Source organism: Bombus huntii, unplaced genomic scaffold (genome assembly GCF_024542735.1).
Source record: "Bombus huntii isolate Logan2020A unplaced genomic scaffold, iyBomHunt1.1 ctg00000103.1, whole genome shotgun sequence".
NCBI classification, from domain to species: domain Eukaryota; kingdom Metazoa; phylum Arthropoda; class Insecta; order Hymenoptera; family Apidae; genus Bombus; species Bombus huntii.
Window position 1 is genome coordinate 1 of NW_026099357.1, and position 19343 is coordinate 19343.

General features: G+C 25.6%; 2 pseudogenes; both read left to right on the forward strand.

The window, feature by feature from the left end:
* The first annotated feature begins 6578 nt into the window (after positions 1-6578).
* Positions 6579-7257, forward strand: LOC126876906 (cytochrome c oxidase subunit 2-like; annotated as a pseudogene).
* An 11146-nt stretch (positions 7258-18403) lies between these two features.
* Positions 18404-19082, forward strand: LOC126876907 (cytochrome c oxidase subunit 2-like; annotated as a pseudogene).
* The last annotated feature ends 261 nt before the right edge of the window (positions 19083-19343 follow it).

Sequence of the window (19343 nt, forward strand, 5' to 3'; positions counted from 1 at the left end):
TAGCATCCTTTTCTAACTACCGATATGGAGATTGGCCAATTAGCAGCAACTTCAATTTCTCTTACTTTCCGAACGTAGGATGTCCCCGACGAATCCGATGATCTCGTGTCCTTAGACACACCCCGTCATAGTTTTCCTCTGGGGTATCACCGGGTCGGAAAGTCATTCTCTCTTGCGGTCTCATCGACAAAAAAAGAGATTAACGCCAGCGACTATTAACACAGAATCCGACTTAGATCTTTGCGAGTGCGTACGGCTACCGTCCCGTTGTCCGCGGGTTCGTTATTGAACCTAGGATCATTGTCATTAGTTTCTCGAGTATCTAATTACCACGGTTACTTGTCCGGTTCTATGGTAATCGTACACACACACACACGCACACACATATATATATATTTTTTATTAAAATTTTAATTAATAATTAATCTTTTTATTGTAAATAAAATATTTTTATTTACTAATTTTTTAATAAAAACTAAAATTTTTTAATAAAATTTATATTAATATTTATATATCTTTTATCCTATTTTTATCAATTTTTTATTCTAATTTAAAACTTATTAACAATATTATTATATATATTTTATTTATAAAAAATTTAATTTTAATTAAAATTTTATTCTCTCCGTTTATTACGCCCCAAGGCTTACTGTAGGCCGTGTTCCTAACCGTCGCAAACAGATCGTCTTACATGACCGTCGAGATATACACAAAGTAGCGATAAACGCATAGTTGTCGTCAAGCAGCGAGTTCCAGAAACATCTATTCGCCTTCGGTGCGTTATTTTATCCGCATAAAGAAAGAAGCTGGTATACGTGATCATAGGCGCGAACGGTGGCGTGATCCGAGCGTAGTGGGGGTCGTCTTCCAGAGAAGACAAAGGACCAAATGGAAGGGCAGTCAGTGGCAAATGAGAATTCAAACGGGATGCATCGAAAGGTTCAGACGAATAAAATCAAAGTCGCTTAGTCTAACGAATACATCGAGAAATATCATAAAATCGGGTCAAATTACTGTAACAAACTAATTGTATCATCGTTAAATCATTTGTGACGTATTCATTATAACTTTAAATATCGTTAAATATACACGTTTATATTAACTGTGTTAATTCAAAGTTAAAATCATTTGAACTATCTCTGTTATTCTAAACGAAACAGGGGAACGACTAATTCGCGGCGTCGATTATCATAATCGTAGCAAAAATTTACGTCTCCCGCTCACACGTTTCCCTCGCGATCGCGTCTCTACGCGAACGGTCGTAACATTTGGTCCTTCGAGCCGGATCACGAGCATTGGACGATCAAGTGAACAGAGATACAGCAGTAAATCATACAGTGATACACATGATCACATCATCATCAGCATCGCAGCAACCGTTAGCGGCGAACCTCGCGCCAACAACTAGAGGGTCAACTTCCGCAAGGAAATGTCTTACACGTCAAATCAGACACGCACGGTGACGAGCAACGTTTCAATTCGCGACAACAAGGTATGCTCGTTCATTGTATTGTCTTTACAATCCGCTATAACATTTTTTTCATCTTTATTTTTACACTGCGATTTAAGGCAAGAAAAATGATTGAAAGTTTCTTTTGTTCTTGTTTCAAATCATTTTTCCTTCTTAAAAAGGATTTTAAGAAAGATAAAAAATATATTTTTCTCAAAGTATGATAGCGTTTGTGATAGATCATGTATGATCTTGTCCTTTCTTTGCAATGCTATATCTAGTGTCCTTAAATGTTCCATATCTTTTCATTTACTTATACTCTCATCTTATTCTTCTGGTCTGAAAGTATAACTGTTACAGCTTTTAATGGTGTTTTGTTTTTATCTCTTGAATATGAGGTGGAATGGTGTAATAGGTACTGAAGTACACTAGGTGATATTTAACCAATAATGCAAATAACATCGGCTGATTCTTAACGTCGATAAACAATAGCGTCGTTCGGTTGATTTCTCGATAAAAGCGTACCCGTTTCTTTTCGTCTTTCGCGTCTCACGGCTCGTGGTCGAATGTGCTTATTTTTTCGACCGAACTGATTCTTTTTCCATTGCCCATCGATATCATCATCCCCACTGACGTGCGTTCGTTATAAGTGCCCTCGTGGCTGGCGCCTGTATGCCCTTCGGCTGAAGAGAAATTCGGCTGAAGGAGCGTGAAGATATCGATGACAGATTGAGTGCGTCGTGTCGCGTTTCGACGGCGTAGCGTAGCGCTTTGTATCGCGGAGCCGTTGGAAAGTTCCATAGTCCTTGTCGCCACAGTACCCCCTTACCAGTGATAACGCTACGTAAATAAAAGAATATATGGATATTACGAAGTAGCGTGCGCGTTGGCCGGTTCTTAACACTTATCCGAAACCTGCCTGAAACCGATCGGGAAATCGGACTCTTCGCCCAGACCGCGTAACGTATCTATTCCGGGTATTTTCTCCGTTTGTCGTTTGGTTATTGGCGTTCGCCCTGCTTTCGTCGCGGACATTCGTTTGGTCTACCGGAATTAGCACGTTGCGAGTCTCGGCGGACCTTTGTTCGAGGTCTTCGGGAATGACAAACGCAGGCTTCAAGCGATCTATGGAAACCGTTACGTCGCGATTATTTATTTTTACCGTATATGTCTTATCACCTCTCTGTATGACTTTATACGGTGCATCGTACGGTGGCTGTAGTAATGGTCCTCCAATCGCGTCGTGGCGCACGAATACGTATGGCGACGTCTCTAATTCCTTGAAGACGAAAATTTTCTTTTCGCCGTGGCGAGTAATCGGGTGTGGTCTGACCCTCTCCATGCGTTCTCTCAGCCGGTTCGCGTATTCCAAGTTGGCCCGTTGACTAGTTGGCAAAAAGAATTCCGCCGGCAGACGTATGCCGGTGCCGTAAATCATTTCGGCCGCCGTTGCGTTTAGGTCCTCCTTTATCGCGGTTCTTATACCTAATAAGACGATCGGGAGAATTCCGACCCAGTTGCTCGTGTCGTGGCATTTGATCGCCGCCTTTAATTGTCTGTGTAGGCGTTCTACCATCCCGTTAGACGCTGGATGGTAGGCCGTTGTACGCAAATGTTTGACGCCGAGCAACCGCTAGCGTTCCGAACGTTCCGACGGGCGAGGATACGTGTCTGGTGACTTTGTTGCGCTGACACGGTATGCATTGTCGTGTCCACGTTCGGCAATCTTTATTTACCGACGGCCAGACGAAGCGCGTCGCTACCAATTTTCGCGTAGCTCGCATCCCCGGGTGGGAAAGTCCATGTAGCGCTTGGAATACGGTGCGGCGTAACGGTTCCGGTACGTACGGTCGCACGGTCTCGGTTTTAATATCGCAGTATAACTCGACGTTGTGATCGGGAAATCGTACTTTTCTCAGCTGCAACGCGCTCGAGCCAGCATTGATAATTTTGCGTAGCTCGCTATCCTTTTCTTGCGCTGCAGCTAGCGTATGGTGATCTATTGGTTTTCCGATCGCTTCGATGCGAGATAGAGTATCGGCTACGTTATTTTCTACCCCTTTTATGTGACGGATATCCGTCGTAAACTGTCCGACGTAGTCCAGATGTCGAAACTGTCTCGGCGAACACTTATCGAGGTTCTACAAACATTGTGGCCTTTTTCCTACTTAGTTCGGTAATTTTCAATTTTAAGGTGTTGAACAATTTCGTTTCGTTGTAATTTAAGATTTGTTAACGAGCACTTTTCACAAACTGACCGCTGTTACTTATTTATATATATATATATATATATATATCAATTAATTATTAACAATTTGGGTATTAGCTAATAAAAAAATATAATAATTAAATTGCATTTAATAGTAATTTTTAAAATATATCTAACTTTTTATAAATAATTGAATAATTTTTATTCCTATAAATTAACTATATAATTCTAAAATTATTATTAAATTACAATTTAATAAATTTAATTATATTTTAAAAATTAAATTTATAAACTATATAATAAGCTAAATTAAGCTTATAGGTTCATACCCTATCGATAAATTCAAAAAGTTTTATATAAAATATAAAAATATAAGTAATATGTCTGATAAAAGATATATTTTGATAAAATATTTATGTATATAATTAAATTATACTATTACTATTTATATAATAAGTTAAAAACTAATAGAAATTTTTCTATATAAATTTTATTTTTATATACAATATTTAATTTTTTCAAAAAAAAAAAAAAAAAAAAAAAAAAAAAAAAAAAAAAAAAAAAAATTATTTTTTATAATAAAATATATATATTCTCTTATTTATCAGTAATTATTTTATTTTTTATTATATTAAATTCATCAAGAATTTACATTAAATGATTATCAATAGAATTTTCAACAATTATTTTAATTAGAATAATTAATATTAAATCAAATAATAAAATTGTTAGAATCATTATCATCAATTCCAAGATTATTAATTATTATTATTATTTCTTTAAATTATACACAAATTTTTATTTTTAAAAATTATATAATTAATTTTCTAATAAATTTATCTATATTTTTAAAAATTGGTTTATTTCCGTTTTGTTTTTGAATAATTTATATTTATAATATATCTTCATGAAATCAAATTTTAATTATTTCAACATTTATAAAATTTATTCCAATTTATTTTTTTTCTTCAATAACTTTCATTACACCATATCTAATTCTTACTTTATTTATTAATAATACATTCATTGCTTTATATACAAATATACAACTTCTCTATAAAAAAATTATTTGGATGTTCATCAATTTTTAATTCATTATTTTTTTATTTTATTCTTCATACTAATGAAAACTTATTCATATTATTAATTCTAATTTATTTATGTATATTTTCAACTTTAATATATTTTTTTAATTTTTATAATGTAAATAATTTAAATTTTAGAAATTTTTCAATATATTCATATTTTATTATTTATATATTCCTCTTTACCATTATTTTTTTCATTTATATTCAAATGAGAATTTATTTATAATTTAAATTTAAATTTAAGAAACAATTTAATAATTTTGTTATTATTAACAAGAATAATTATAATATGAAATTATTTCATTTTACTAAAATATATTTTATTAAAATTTAAATTTAGTAAAATAATTATACATTTTGAAATTTTTCATATAAAAATCTACATTCTAATTACAATTTTATTTTTTCTTTTATATTTATTTTATTTAATTTAATACAAATATTATTAATTTAATCTTTAAATTTGCAATTTAATATTTTTCTTAAACTATATTAAATATTATAAAATAAATTTTAAAATAGTATTAAAAAATTTTTAATTTTTCTAAATAAATTTACAGTTTATTTCTTTTTCAGACATAATACTTTATTATTTAAAAATTTTTAAATTAATTTTTAAAATTTTATTTAATTTAATTAAATTAAAATTATTATAATTATAATTAAACATTTAATTAATTAATTTATATTAAATTAATATTTAAGATTTCATGTTAAATAAACTATTAATCTTCAAAATTAATTATATAAATTTTATATTTATAAATCTTAATAAAAAAAATGATTAATATCAACTAATCATAAAAACATTGGAATAATATATTTTATTTTTGCAATATGATCAGGAATAATTGGATCTTCAATAAGATTATTAATTCGAATAGAACTTAGTCATCCTGGAATACGAATAATTTATGCTATATTAGGAATTGGATTCCTAGGATTTATTGTATGAGCTCATCATATATTTACCGTTGGATTAGATGTTGATACTCGAGCTTATTTTACATCAGCAACAATAATTATTGCTGTTCCTACAGGAATTAAAGTATTTAGATGATTAGCAACTTATCATGGTTCAAAAATAAATTTTAATATTACAATCATTTGATCTATTGGTTTTATTTTAATATTTACAATTGGAGGATTAACAGGAGTAATATTATCTAATTCATCAATTGATATTATTTTACATGATACTTATTATGTAATAGGACATTTTCATTATGTACTATCAATAGGAGCAGTTTTTGTTATTATTACTAGATTTATTCATTGATACCCAATAATTACAGGTCTAATATTAAATCAAAAATGATTAAAAATTCAATTTATTATAATATTTATTGGTGTAAATATAACTTTTTTCCCTCAACATTTTTTAGGCTTAATATCTATACCACGACGATATTCAGATTATCCTGATTCTTATTATTGTTGAAATTTAATTTCATCAATTGGAGCAATAATTTCAATAAATAGAATATTATTTTTCATTTTTATTATTTTTGAAAGATTAATTTCAAAACGATTAGTTATATTTAAATTTCATCAATCTTCTTTAGAATGATTAAACAATTATCCTCCCTTAGATCATTCACTAATTGAAATTCCTTTAATTATAAATAATAAAATTAAAAATATTTTTAATAATTAAAATTTAAAAATTTATTAATAAATAATATATATATATATATAATTATTAATATGGCAGATTAGTGCTTTGAATTTAAAATTCAATTATAAAGATTTTTATCTTTTATTAATAAATTAATTTAATAAAATTATATAATGAATTTCAAATTCAAATAAATTTTAATTATTAAAAATTTCTACATGAAATATATTTACATTTCAAGATTCAAATTCTTTTTATTCTGATAATTTAATTTCCTTTCATAATTTAACTATAATAATAATAATTATTATTATTTCTTTAACAACATTTTTTATTATAGATTTTATATATAATAATTATTTAAATCTAACTCTTTTAAAAAATCATACAATTGAAATTATTTGAACTTTATCTCCTATAATTATTTTAATAATTATTTGTTTTCCATCTTTAAAAATTTTATATTATATCGATGAAATTGTAAATCCTCATTTTTCTATTAAAGCTATTGGCCATCAATGATATTGATCTTATGAATATCCAGAATTTAATAATTATGAATTTGATTCATATATATTAAATTATGAACTAATAAATCAATTTCGATTATTAGAAACTGATAATCGATTAATTATTCCATTTAAAATTTCTATACGAATAATTATTTCTTCATTAGATGTTATTCATTCATGAACTATTCCATCATTAGGAATTAAAGTAGATGCTATTCCTGGTCGAATTAATCAATTAAATTTATTTTGTATCCGTCCAGGAATTTATTTTGGACAATGCTCTGAAATTTGTGGAATAAATCATAGATTTATACCTATTATATTAGAAAGAACTTCTTATGAATTATTTATAAATTGAATTAAAAATAAAATTTGAAAAATTAGTTAATTTAAATAACTTTAGATTATCATTCTAAAATTAATATTTTATTATTATTTTTCTATCATTAGATGTCTGAAATAAAGAATTGATCTTTTAAATCAATTATAGTAATTAAAATTTACTTCTAATGAATACCACAAATAATACCTATTAATTGATTAGTTATCTTTATAATATGTTTAATATGTTTATTTACTATTATAATTTTAAGAAATTCATTTTTATTATATATTATCATAAAAAATATTTATAATATAAATAATAATAATAATAAAAATAATTTAATTAAAAAATGAAAATGATTATGATAAACAATTTATTTGAAATGTTTGATCCTTCAATTAATAATTATATTCAATTAAATTGAATTTTTATAATTTTACCAATTATTTTATTTCCAAATTCATATTGATTAATTCCTTCACGAATTTTAATAATTTTTAAATTATTTATTGAATATTTATTTAATGAATTTAAAATAATGATAACTAATAAATATTCAATAAATATTTTTTGATTCTTAAGAATTATAATTCATATTATAATATTAAATTTATTTAGATTAATTCCTTATATCTTTACATCAACAAGACATTTAATATTTAATCTATCAATAGCATTATCTTTATGATTAAGATTTCTAATTTACTCAATTATTAATTTTCCTATAAAAACTTTAAGACATTTAGTACCATTAAATTCTCCAAAATTTTTAATAAATTTTATAGTAATTATTGAACTTATTAGACTTTTTATTCGCCCTTGAACATTATCAATTCGTCTTTCAGCAAATTTAATTTCAGGACATCTTATTCTTATTTTACTAAGAAATTTTATAATAAACTTCATTATTTTATCACCATTAACTTTAATAATTCAAAATATATTATTAATTCTAGAAATTTCAATAGCTTTAATTCAAGCTTATGTATTCTCAATTTTATTAACATTATATTTTTCTGAATCAAATTAATGAAAAAAAACTTTCCTTTTCATATTGTTACTATTAGACCATGACCAATTATTGTCTCTTTTAATACTATAAATATATTATTAAGAACAATTTTATGAATTTCTTTAAATAATTTATTAATTATAATCTTAAATTTATTAATTTTAATTTTATCAACAATAATATGATTCCGAGATATTATTCGAGAAAGAACATTTCAAGGAATACATTCTTTTTATATTTTATCAATAATAAAATTTAGAATAATTATATTTATTATTTCTGAACTATTTTTTTTTTATTTCATCTTTTTGAACATTCTTCCATAATTCAATTTCTCCTTCAATTGAAATTAATTTAATATGACCACCTAAAATAATTAAATTTTTTAATCCATTTGAAATCCCTTTATTAAACTCAATTATTTTAATTATATCAGGATTTTCAGTAACATTAAGACATTATAATATATTAAATAACAAATTTAAATCAAGAATATCAATATTAATATCAACAATTTTTTTAGGATTTTATTTTAATTTTATACAAATTTTTGAATATTATAATTCATTCTTCTGTATTAATGATAGAATTTTTGGATCTATTTTTTTTTTTTTTTTTTTTTTATCCACTGGTTCTCATGGTATTCATGTCTTAATTGGAACATTATTTTTATTATATTCTTTAATTCGAATAATAAAAAATCATTTTTCAACAATTCATCATATTAATTTTGAATTTGCTATTTGATATTGACATTTTGTTGATGTAATTTGATTATTCATTTACATATTTTATTATATCATTATAAATTAAATTAAATTTTAAATATATAGTATAATTAAATTACATTTAATTTCCAATTAAAAAATTTAATATTAAATTAATATATTTAATTAATATAATTTATTATTTATTAATTTTTATAATTTTAATAATTATTTTTTTATTAAATAAAGTTTTATCAATATATAAAAAATTTAACATAGAAAAAAACTTACCTTATGAATGTGGATTTAATCCAATCACAAAAATAAATATTCCATTTTCATTACCATTTTATTTAATTTCATTAACATTTTTAATTTTTGATGTAGAAATTATTTTACTAATTCCTTTAATTTCATATATCAAAACATTAAATTTTTTATATTTATTTATTTTAATAATTTTTTTATTTTTAATATTAATTTTTTCTTTATTAATAGAATGATCATGTAATTATTTAAATTGAATATTTTAGATTATTCTAATTAAATATTTTAATATATATATATATATATATATATATATATATATAAGGATTTAAAAAATAAATCAATCTTTAAGTCGAAATTAAAAGTAAATTTTACTTCTTATATAAATTTAAATTTATATATTAAATAAAATAAATTTTAAATTGAAGCCAAATTAGAGGCATTTTATTGTTAATAAAATAATTGAATTTAATATTCCAATTTATTAATATATATATATATAAATATTATATAAAAAAAATTATTTTAAAAATTATACAAAATTTAAAATTTAATTTAATTTATATAGTTTAAATAAAACATTATACTTTCAATATAAAATTATTAATAAATAAAAAATTAATTGTAAATAGAAATAATTCAATAAAGCTTCTAACTTTAATAATTGATTTAAAATATCATTATTTCTTAGAATTTATTATTAATAATAATATTTAAAATTTAAATTCATATATATATATATAATAAATATTATTTAAAAATTTAAAAAAATTTCCCTAATATTTTCAATCTAATGCTCTAATATAAGCTACTTATATACTATAAATAAACAAATTTTTTTTCTTTTTATTTAATATATGAATATAATTTAAATTAAATTAATATCATTAATATTAATAAATATAAATATAATAATAATAATAATAAAGAAATTTTAAATATAAAATTTATTTCTAATATATCACAAATATATCTTATAATTTTTCCTATAAATTTTTCTAATAAACCTTTCTCAAAATAAAATTCATAATAAATTATTTTATTTATTAATTGATTTATTATAAACTTATAAAAAAATTCTATTATAAAAAATCTTTTAATAAATATCTTACTTTTTTTAAAAAAATTAATATTTAATATTAATATTGAAAATATTAATCCTAATAAAATTATTTTAAATACAAAATATTTATAAATATAAATTAAATTAATATTTAAATGATAAAAAAATAAATTAAGAATAAATTTTCTTAAAATTAATATTATTTATAAATTAATTAATATAACTCTAATTATAATATAATCTTCTCTTAAATATATTAAATTTATTATATAATTATTTATTATTATAAATATTAATTTTAATTATAAAAATTAATATTAAATAAAATTAAATAATTAGAATAATAATTATTTCCTAAACCTCCAACTAAATTAACTCATTTTAATCAATTTATATTTATTGAAATATTTAATCTCAATAAAAATATTAAATTTCTTAAAATATAAAAATTTATAAACTTAAATAAGATAATAATAACAATTACAATTGTAACCTCATTCATTTTTAAATTAAATTTATAATATTAATTTTTTGATGACCAAATTCATAATTTATTCTAACTAATAATGATAGACCTATAACTCCTTCACATACAGAATAAATTAAATAAATTCATCTATTAAAATCAATTAAAATTATATAAAATAAAATAATTGAAATTAAATATTCCAACCCAATTAAAAAATTAAAAAAATAAATATTATTATTTAATAAAATAACTAAAATTATTAAAACAAAATTCAAAATAATAAATTCTAAAATAAATTTAATATTAACCAACTTAAAAAAATTAAATTTCTTAATACAATAATTTTCAAAAATTAATATATATATATATATAATTATATATATATAAATATATATATTATAATAATATATATTAATATATATATATTAATATATATATATATTAAAATATTTATTAAAATATTATTAATTTATATTAAATTATTTTTTTATTAAAATTTTAATTAATAATTAATTCTTTAAAATATTTTATACACACATATACACTCATATATATATATAAATAATCTATATGTCGGAGATAAGAGGACACCGGTGCCTTCCCTCTGAAACCTCGGGAAAATCCATAAAAACGTTGTAATTAAAATCTACAGTTGTAACTAAACGATTTGCCGTCATTCTAACCAATTGTATTTGTTTGAGACTTGTGACAATGAGCTTGGGCTCAAGGCGACAATTAGTCGCCGAACGTGCCCGCGGTCAACGGGACGAACTCTCCATCTAACAAAGGCATTGAGTATTCCTATAGCTCTCCTTAAAAGAAAGATTTGTAGCGGCACGTGGCAGTAAACATTCCAACGGTTTCTGTCCCGTAGCTCGCCACACGCAGATCCTATTCTCCGGGCAGGATGTTTACCAAATGTCGACGCGTCTCCACAGTACGTGATCGGCTAGCCCGAGGACCGTCATAAACACTAATATCTAGTTACCTAAAATCCTTCAACAGATACACAGTCTTTGTCCCAGTTACGGGAAGACAGGAGAGACCTATTTTTCCACGAACGACGTCTCCCACTAGCAACCCTCCCTCAAGGGCAGCTAGCATCCTTTTCTAACTACCGATATGGAGATTGGCCAATTAGCAGCAACTTCAATTTCTCTTACTTTCCGAACGTAGGATGTCCCCGACGAATCCGATGATCTCGTGTCCTTAGACACACCCCGTCATAGTTTTCCTCTGGGGTATCACCGGGTCGGAAAGTCATTCTCTCTTGCGGTCTCATCGACAAAAAAAGAGATTAACGCCAGCGACTATTAACACAGAATCCGACTTAGATCTTTGCGAGTGCGTACGGCTACCGTCCCGTTGTCCGCGGGTTCGTTATTGAACCTAGGATCATTGTCATTAGTTTCTCGAGTATCTAATTACCACGGTTACTTGTCCGGTTCTATGGTAATCGTACACACACACACACGCACACACATATATATATATTTTTTATTAAAATTTTAATTAATAATTAATCTTTTTATTGTAAATAAAATATTTTTATTTACTAATTTTTTAATAAAAACTAAAATTTTTTAATAAAATTTATATTAATATTTATATATCTTTTATCCTATTTTTATCAATTTTTTATTCTAATTTAAAACTTATTAACAATATTATTATATATATTTTATTTATAAAAAATTTAATTTTAATTAAAATTTTATTCTCTCCGTTTATTACGCCCCAAGGCTTACTGTAGGCCGTGTTCCTAACCGTCGCAAACAGATCGTCTTACATGACCGTCGAGATATACACAAAGTAGCGATAAACGCATAGTTGTCGTCAAGCAGCGAGTTCCAGAAACATCTATTCGCCTTCGGTGCGTTATTTTATCCGCATAAAGAAAGAAGCTGGTATACGTGATCATAGGCGCGAACGGTGGCGTGATCCGAGCGTAGTGGGGGTCGTCTTCCAGAGAAGACAAAGGACCAAATGGAAGGGCAGTCAGTGGCAAATGAGAATTCAAACGGGATGCATCGAAAGGTTCAGACGAATAAAATCAAAGTCGCTTAGTCTAACGAATACATCGAGAAATATCATAAAATCGGGTCAAATTACTGTAACAAACTAATTGTATCATCGTTAAATCATTTGTGACGTATTCATTATAACTTTAAATATCGTTAAATATACACGTTTATATTAACTGTGTTAATTCAAAGTTAAAATCATTTGAACTATCTCTGTTATTCTAAACGAAACAGGGGAACGACTAATTCGCGGCGTCGATTATCATAATCGTAGCAAAAATTTACGTCTCCCGCTCACACGTTTCCCTCGCGATCGCGTCTCTACGCGAACGGTCGTAACATTTGGTCCTTCGAGCCGGATCACGAGCATTGGACGATCAAGTGAACAGAGATACAGCAGTAAATCATACAGTGATACACATGATCACATCATCATCAGCATCGCAGCAACCGTTAGCGGCGAACCTCGCGCCAACAACTAGAGGGTCAACTTCCGCAAGGAAATGTCTTACACGTCAAATCAGACACGCACGGTGACGAGCAACGTTTCAATTCGCGACAACAAGGTATGCTCGTTCATTGTATTGTCTTTACAATCCGCTATAACATTTTTTTCATCTTTATTTTTACACTGCGATTTAAGGCAAGAAAAATGATTGAAAGTTTCTTTTGTTCTTGTTTCAAATCATTTTTCCTTCTTAAAAAGGATTTTAAGAAAGATAAAAAATATATTTTTCTCAAAGTATGATAGCGTTTGTGATAGATCATGTATGATCTTGTCCTTTCTTTGCAATGCTATATCTAGTGTCCTTAAATGTTCCATATCTTTTCATTTACTTATACTCTCATCTTATTCTTCTGGTCTGAAAGTATAACTGTTACAGCTTTTAATGGTGTTTTGTTTTTATCTCTTGAATATGAGGTGGAATGGTGTAATAGGTACTGAAGTACACTAGGTGATATTTAACCAATAATGCAAATAACATCGGCTGATTCTTAACGTCGATAAACAATAGCGTCGTTCGGTTGATTTCTCGATAAAAGCGTACCCGTTTCTTTTCGTCTTTCGCGTCTCACGGCTCGTGGTCGAATGTGCTTATTTTTTCGACCGAACTGATTCTTTTTCCATTGCCCATCGATATCATCATCCCCACTGACGTGCGTTCGTTATAAGTGCCCTCGTGGCTGGCGCCTGTATGCCCTTCGGCTGAAGAGAAATTCGGCTGAAGGAGCGTGAAGATATCGATGACAGATTGAGTGCGTCGTGTCGCGTTTCGACGGCGTAGCGTAGCGCTTTGTATCGCGGAGCCGTTGGAAAGTTCCATAGTCCTTGTCGCCACAGTACCCCCTTACCAGTGATAACGCTACGTAAATAAAAGAATATATGGATATTACGAAGTAGCGTGCGCGTTGGCCGGTTCTTAACACTTATCCGAAACCTGCCTGAAACCGATCGGGAAATCGGACTCTTCGCCCAGACCGCGTAACGTATCTATTCCGGGTATTTTCTCCGTTTGTCGTTTGGTTATTGGCGTTCGCCCTGCTTTCGTCGCGGACATTCGTTTGGTCTACCGGAATTAGCACGTTGCGAGTCTCGGCGGACCTTTGTTCGAGGTCTTCGGGAATGACAAACGCAGGCTTCAAGCGATCTATGGAAACCGTTACGTCGCGATTATTTATTTTTACCGTATATGTCTTATCACCTCTCTGTATGACTTTATACGGTGCATCGTACGGTGGCTGTAGTAATGGTCCTCCAATCGCGTCGTGGCGCACGAATACGTATGGCGACGTCTCTAATTCCTTGAAGACGAAAATTTTCTTTTCGCCGTGGCGAGTAATCGGGTGTGGTCTGACCCTCTCCATGCGTTCTCTCAGCCGGTTCGCGTATTCCAAGTTGGCCCGTTGACTAGTTGGCAAAAAGAATTCCGCCGGCAGACGTATGCCGGTGCCGTAAATCATTTCGGCCGCCGTTGCGTTTAGGTCCTCCTTTATCGCGGTTCTTATACCTAATAAGACGATCGGGAGAATTCCGACCCAGTTGCTCGTGTCGTGGCATTTGATCGCCGCCTTTAATTGTCTGTGTAGGCGTTCTACCATCCCGTTAGACGCTGGATGGTAGGCCGTTGTACGCAAATGTTTGACGCCGAGCAACCGCTAGCGTTCCGAACGTTCCGACGGGCGAGGATACGTGTCTGGTGACTTTGTTGCGCTGACACGGTATGCATTGTCGTGTCCACGTTCGGCAATCTTTATTTACCGACGGCCAGACGAAGCGCGTCGCTACCAATTTTCGCGTAGCTCGCATCCCCGGGTGGGAAAGTCCATGTAGCGCTTGGAATACGGTGCGGCGTAACGGTTCCGGTACGTACGGTCGCACGGTCTCGGTTTTAATATCGCAGTATAACTCGACGTTGTGATCGGGAAATCGTACTTTTCTCAGCTGCAACGCGCTCGAGCCAGCATTGATAATTTTGCGTAGCTCGCTATCCTTTTCTTGCGCTGCAGCTAGCGTATGGTGATCTATTGGTTTTCCGATCGCTTCGATGCGAGATAGAGTATCGGCTACGTTATTTTCTACCCCTTTTATGTGACGGATATCCGTCGTAAACTGTCCGACGTAGTCCAGATGTCGAAACTGTCTCGGCGAACACTTATCGAGGTTCTACAAACATTGTGGCCTTTTTCCTACTTAGTTCGGTAATTTTCAATTTTAAGGTGTTGAACAATTTCGTTTCGTTGTAATTTAAGATTTGTTAACGAGCACTTTTCACAAACTGACCGCTGTTACTATTATATATATATATATATATATATATATATATCAATTAATTATTAACAATTTGGGTATTAGCTAATAAAAAAATATAATAATTAAATTGCATTTAATAGTAATTTTTAAAATATATCTAACTTTTTATAAATAATTGAATAATTTTTATTCCTATAAATTAACTATATAATTCTAAAATTATTATTAAATTACAATTTAATAAATTTAATTATATTTTAAAAATTAAATTTATAAACTATATAATAAGCTAAATTAAGCTTATAGGTTCATACCCTATCGATAAATTCAAAAAGTTTTATATAAAATATAAAAATATAAGTAATATGTCTGATAAAAGATATATTTTGATAAAATATTTATGTATATAATTAAATTATACTATTACTATTTATATAATAAGTTAAAAACTAATAGAAATTTTTCTATATAAATTTTATTTTTATATACAATATTTAATTTTTTCAAAAAAAAAAAAAAAAAAAAAAAAAAAAAAAAAAAAAATTATTTTTTATAATAAAATATATATATTCTCTTATTTATCAGTAATTATTTTATTTTTTATTATATTAAATTCATCAAGAATTTACATTAAATGATTATCAATAGAATTTTCAACAATTATTTTAATTAGAATAATTAATATTAAATCAAATAATAAAATTGTTAGAATCATATATTTTATAATATCATCAATTCCAAGATTATTAATTATTATTATTATTTCTTTAAATTATACACAAATTTTTATTTTTAAAAATTATATAATTAATTTTCTAATAAATTTATCTATATTTTTAAAAATTGGTTTATTTCCGTTTTGTTTTTGAATAATTTATATTTATAATATATCTTCATGAAATCAAATTTTAATTATTTCAACATTTATAAAATTTATTCCAATTTATTTTTTTTCTTCAATAACTTTCATTACACCATATCTAATTCTTACTTTATTTATTAATAATACATTCATTGCTTTATATACAAATATACAACTTCTCTATAAAAAAATTATTTGGATGTTCATCAATTTTTAATTCATTATTTTTTTATTTTATTCTTCATACTAATGAAAACTTATTCATATTATTAATTCTAATTTATTTATGTATATTTTCAACTTTAATATATTTTTTTAATTTTTATAATGTAAATAATTTAAATTTTAGAAATTTTTCAATATATTCATATTTTATTATTTATATATTCCTCTTTACCATTATTTTTTTCATTTATATTCAAATGAGAATTTATTTATAATTTAAATTTAAATTTAAGAAACAATTTAATAATTTTGTTATTATTAACAAGAATAATTATAATATGAAATTATTTCATTTTACTAAAATATATTTTATTAAAATTTAAATTTAGTAAAATAATTATACATTTTGAAATTTTTCATATAAAAATCTACATTCTAATTACAATTTTATTTTTTCTTTTATATTTATTTTATTTAATTTAATACAAATATTATTAATTTAATCTTTAAATTTGCAATTTAATATTTTTCTTAAACTATATTAAATATTATAAAATAAATTTTAAAATAGTATTAAAAAATTTTTAATTTTTCTAAATAAATTTACAGTTTATTTCTTTTTCAGACATAATACTTTATTATTTAAAAATTTTTAAATTAATTTTTAAAATTTTATTTAATTTAATTAAATTAAAATTATTATAATTATAATTAAACATTTAATTAATTAATTTATATTAAATTAATATTTAAGATTTCATGTTAAATAAACTATTAATCTTCAAAATTAATTATATAAATTTTATATTTATAAATCTTAATAAAAAAAATGATTAATATCAACTAATCATAAAAACATTGGAATAATATATTTTATTTTTGCAATATGATCAGGAATAATTGGATCTTCAATAAGATTATTAATTCGAATAGAACTTAGTCATCCTGGAATACGAATAATTTATGCTATATTAGGAATTGGATTCCTAGGATTTATTGTATGAGCTCATCATATATTTACCGTTGGATTAGATGTTGATACTCGAGCTTATTTTACATCAGCAACAATAATTATTGCTGTTCCTACAGGAATTAAAGTATTTAGATGATTAGCAACTTATCATGGTTCAAAAATAAATTTTAATATTACAATCATTTGATCTATTGGTTTTATTTTAATATTTACAATTGGAGGATTAACAGGAGTAATATTATCTAATTCATCAATTGATATTATTTTACATGATACTTATTATGTAATAGGACATTTTCATTATGTACTATCAATAGGAGCAGTTTTTGTTATTATTACTAGATTTATTCATTGATACCCAATAATTACAGGTCTAATATTAAATCAAAAATGATTAAAAATTCAATTTATTATAATATTTATTGGTGTAAATATAACTTTTTTCCCTCAACATTTTTTAGGCTTAATATCTATACCACGACGATATTCAGATTATCCTGATTCTTATTATTGTTGAAATTTAATTTCATCAATTGGAGCAATAATTTCAATAAATAGAATATTATTTTTCATTTTTATTATTTTTGAAAGATTAATTTCAAAACGATTAGTTATATTTAAATTTCATCAATCTTCTTTAGAATGATTAAACAATTATCCTCCCTTAGATCATTCACTAATTGAAATTCCTTTAATTATAAATAATAAAATTAAAAATATTTTTAATAATTAAAATTTAAAAATTTATTAATAAATAATATATATATATATATAATTATTAATATGGCAGATTAGTGCTTTGAATTTAAAATTCAATTATAAAGATTTTTATCTTTTATTAATAAATTAATTTAATAAAATTATATAATGAATTTCAAATTCAAATAAATTTTAATTATTAAAAATTTCTACATGAAATATATTTACATTTCAAGATTCAAATTCTTTTTATTCTGATAATTTAATTTCCTTTCATAATTTAACTATAATAATAATAATTATTATTATTTCTTTAACAACATTTTTTATTATAGATTTTATATATAATAATTATTTAAATCTAACTCTTTTAAAAAATCATACAATTGAAATTATTTGAACTTTATCTCCTATAATTATTTTAATAATTATTTGTTTTCCATCTTTAAAAATTTTATATTATATCGATGAAATTGTAAATCCTCATTTTTCTATTAAAGCTATTGGCCATCAATGATATTGATCTTATGAATATCCAGAATTTAATAATTATGAATTTGATTCATATATATTAAATTATGAACTAATAAATCAATTTCGATTATTAGAAACTGATAATCGATTAATTATTCCATTTAAAATTTCTATACGAATAATTATTTCTTCATTAGATGTTATTCATTCATGAACTATTCCATCATTAGGAATTAAAGTAGATGCTATTCCTGGTCGAATTAATCAATTAAATTTATTTTGTATCCGTCCAGGAATTTATTTTGGACAATGCTCTGAAATTTGTGGAATAAATCATAGATTTATACCTATTATATTAGAAAGAACTTCTTATGAATTATTTATAAATTGAATTAAAAATAAAATTTGAAAAATTAGTTAATTTAAATAACTTTAGATTATCATTCTAAAATTAATATTTTATTATTATTTTTCTATCATTAGATGTCTGAAATAAAGAATTGATCTTTTAAATCAATTATAGTAATTAAAATTTACTTCTAATGAATACCACAAATAATACCTATTAATTGATTAGTTATCTTTATAATATGTTTAATATGTTTATTTACTATTATAATTTTAAGAAATTCATTTTTATTATATATTATCATAAAAAATATTTATAATATAAA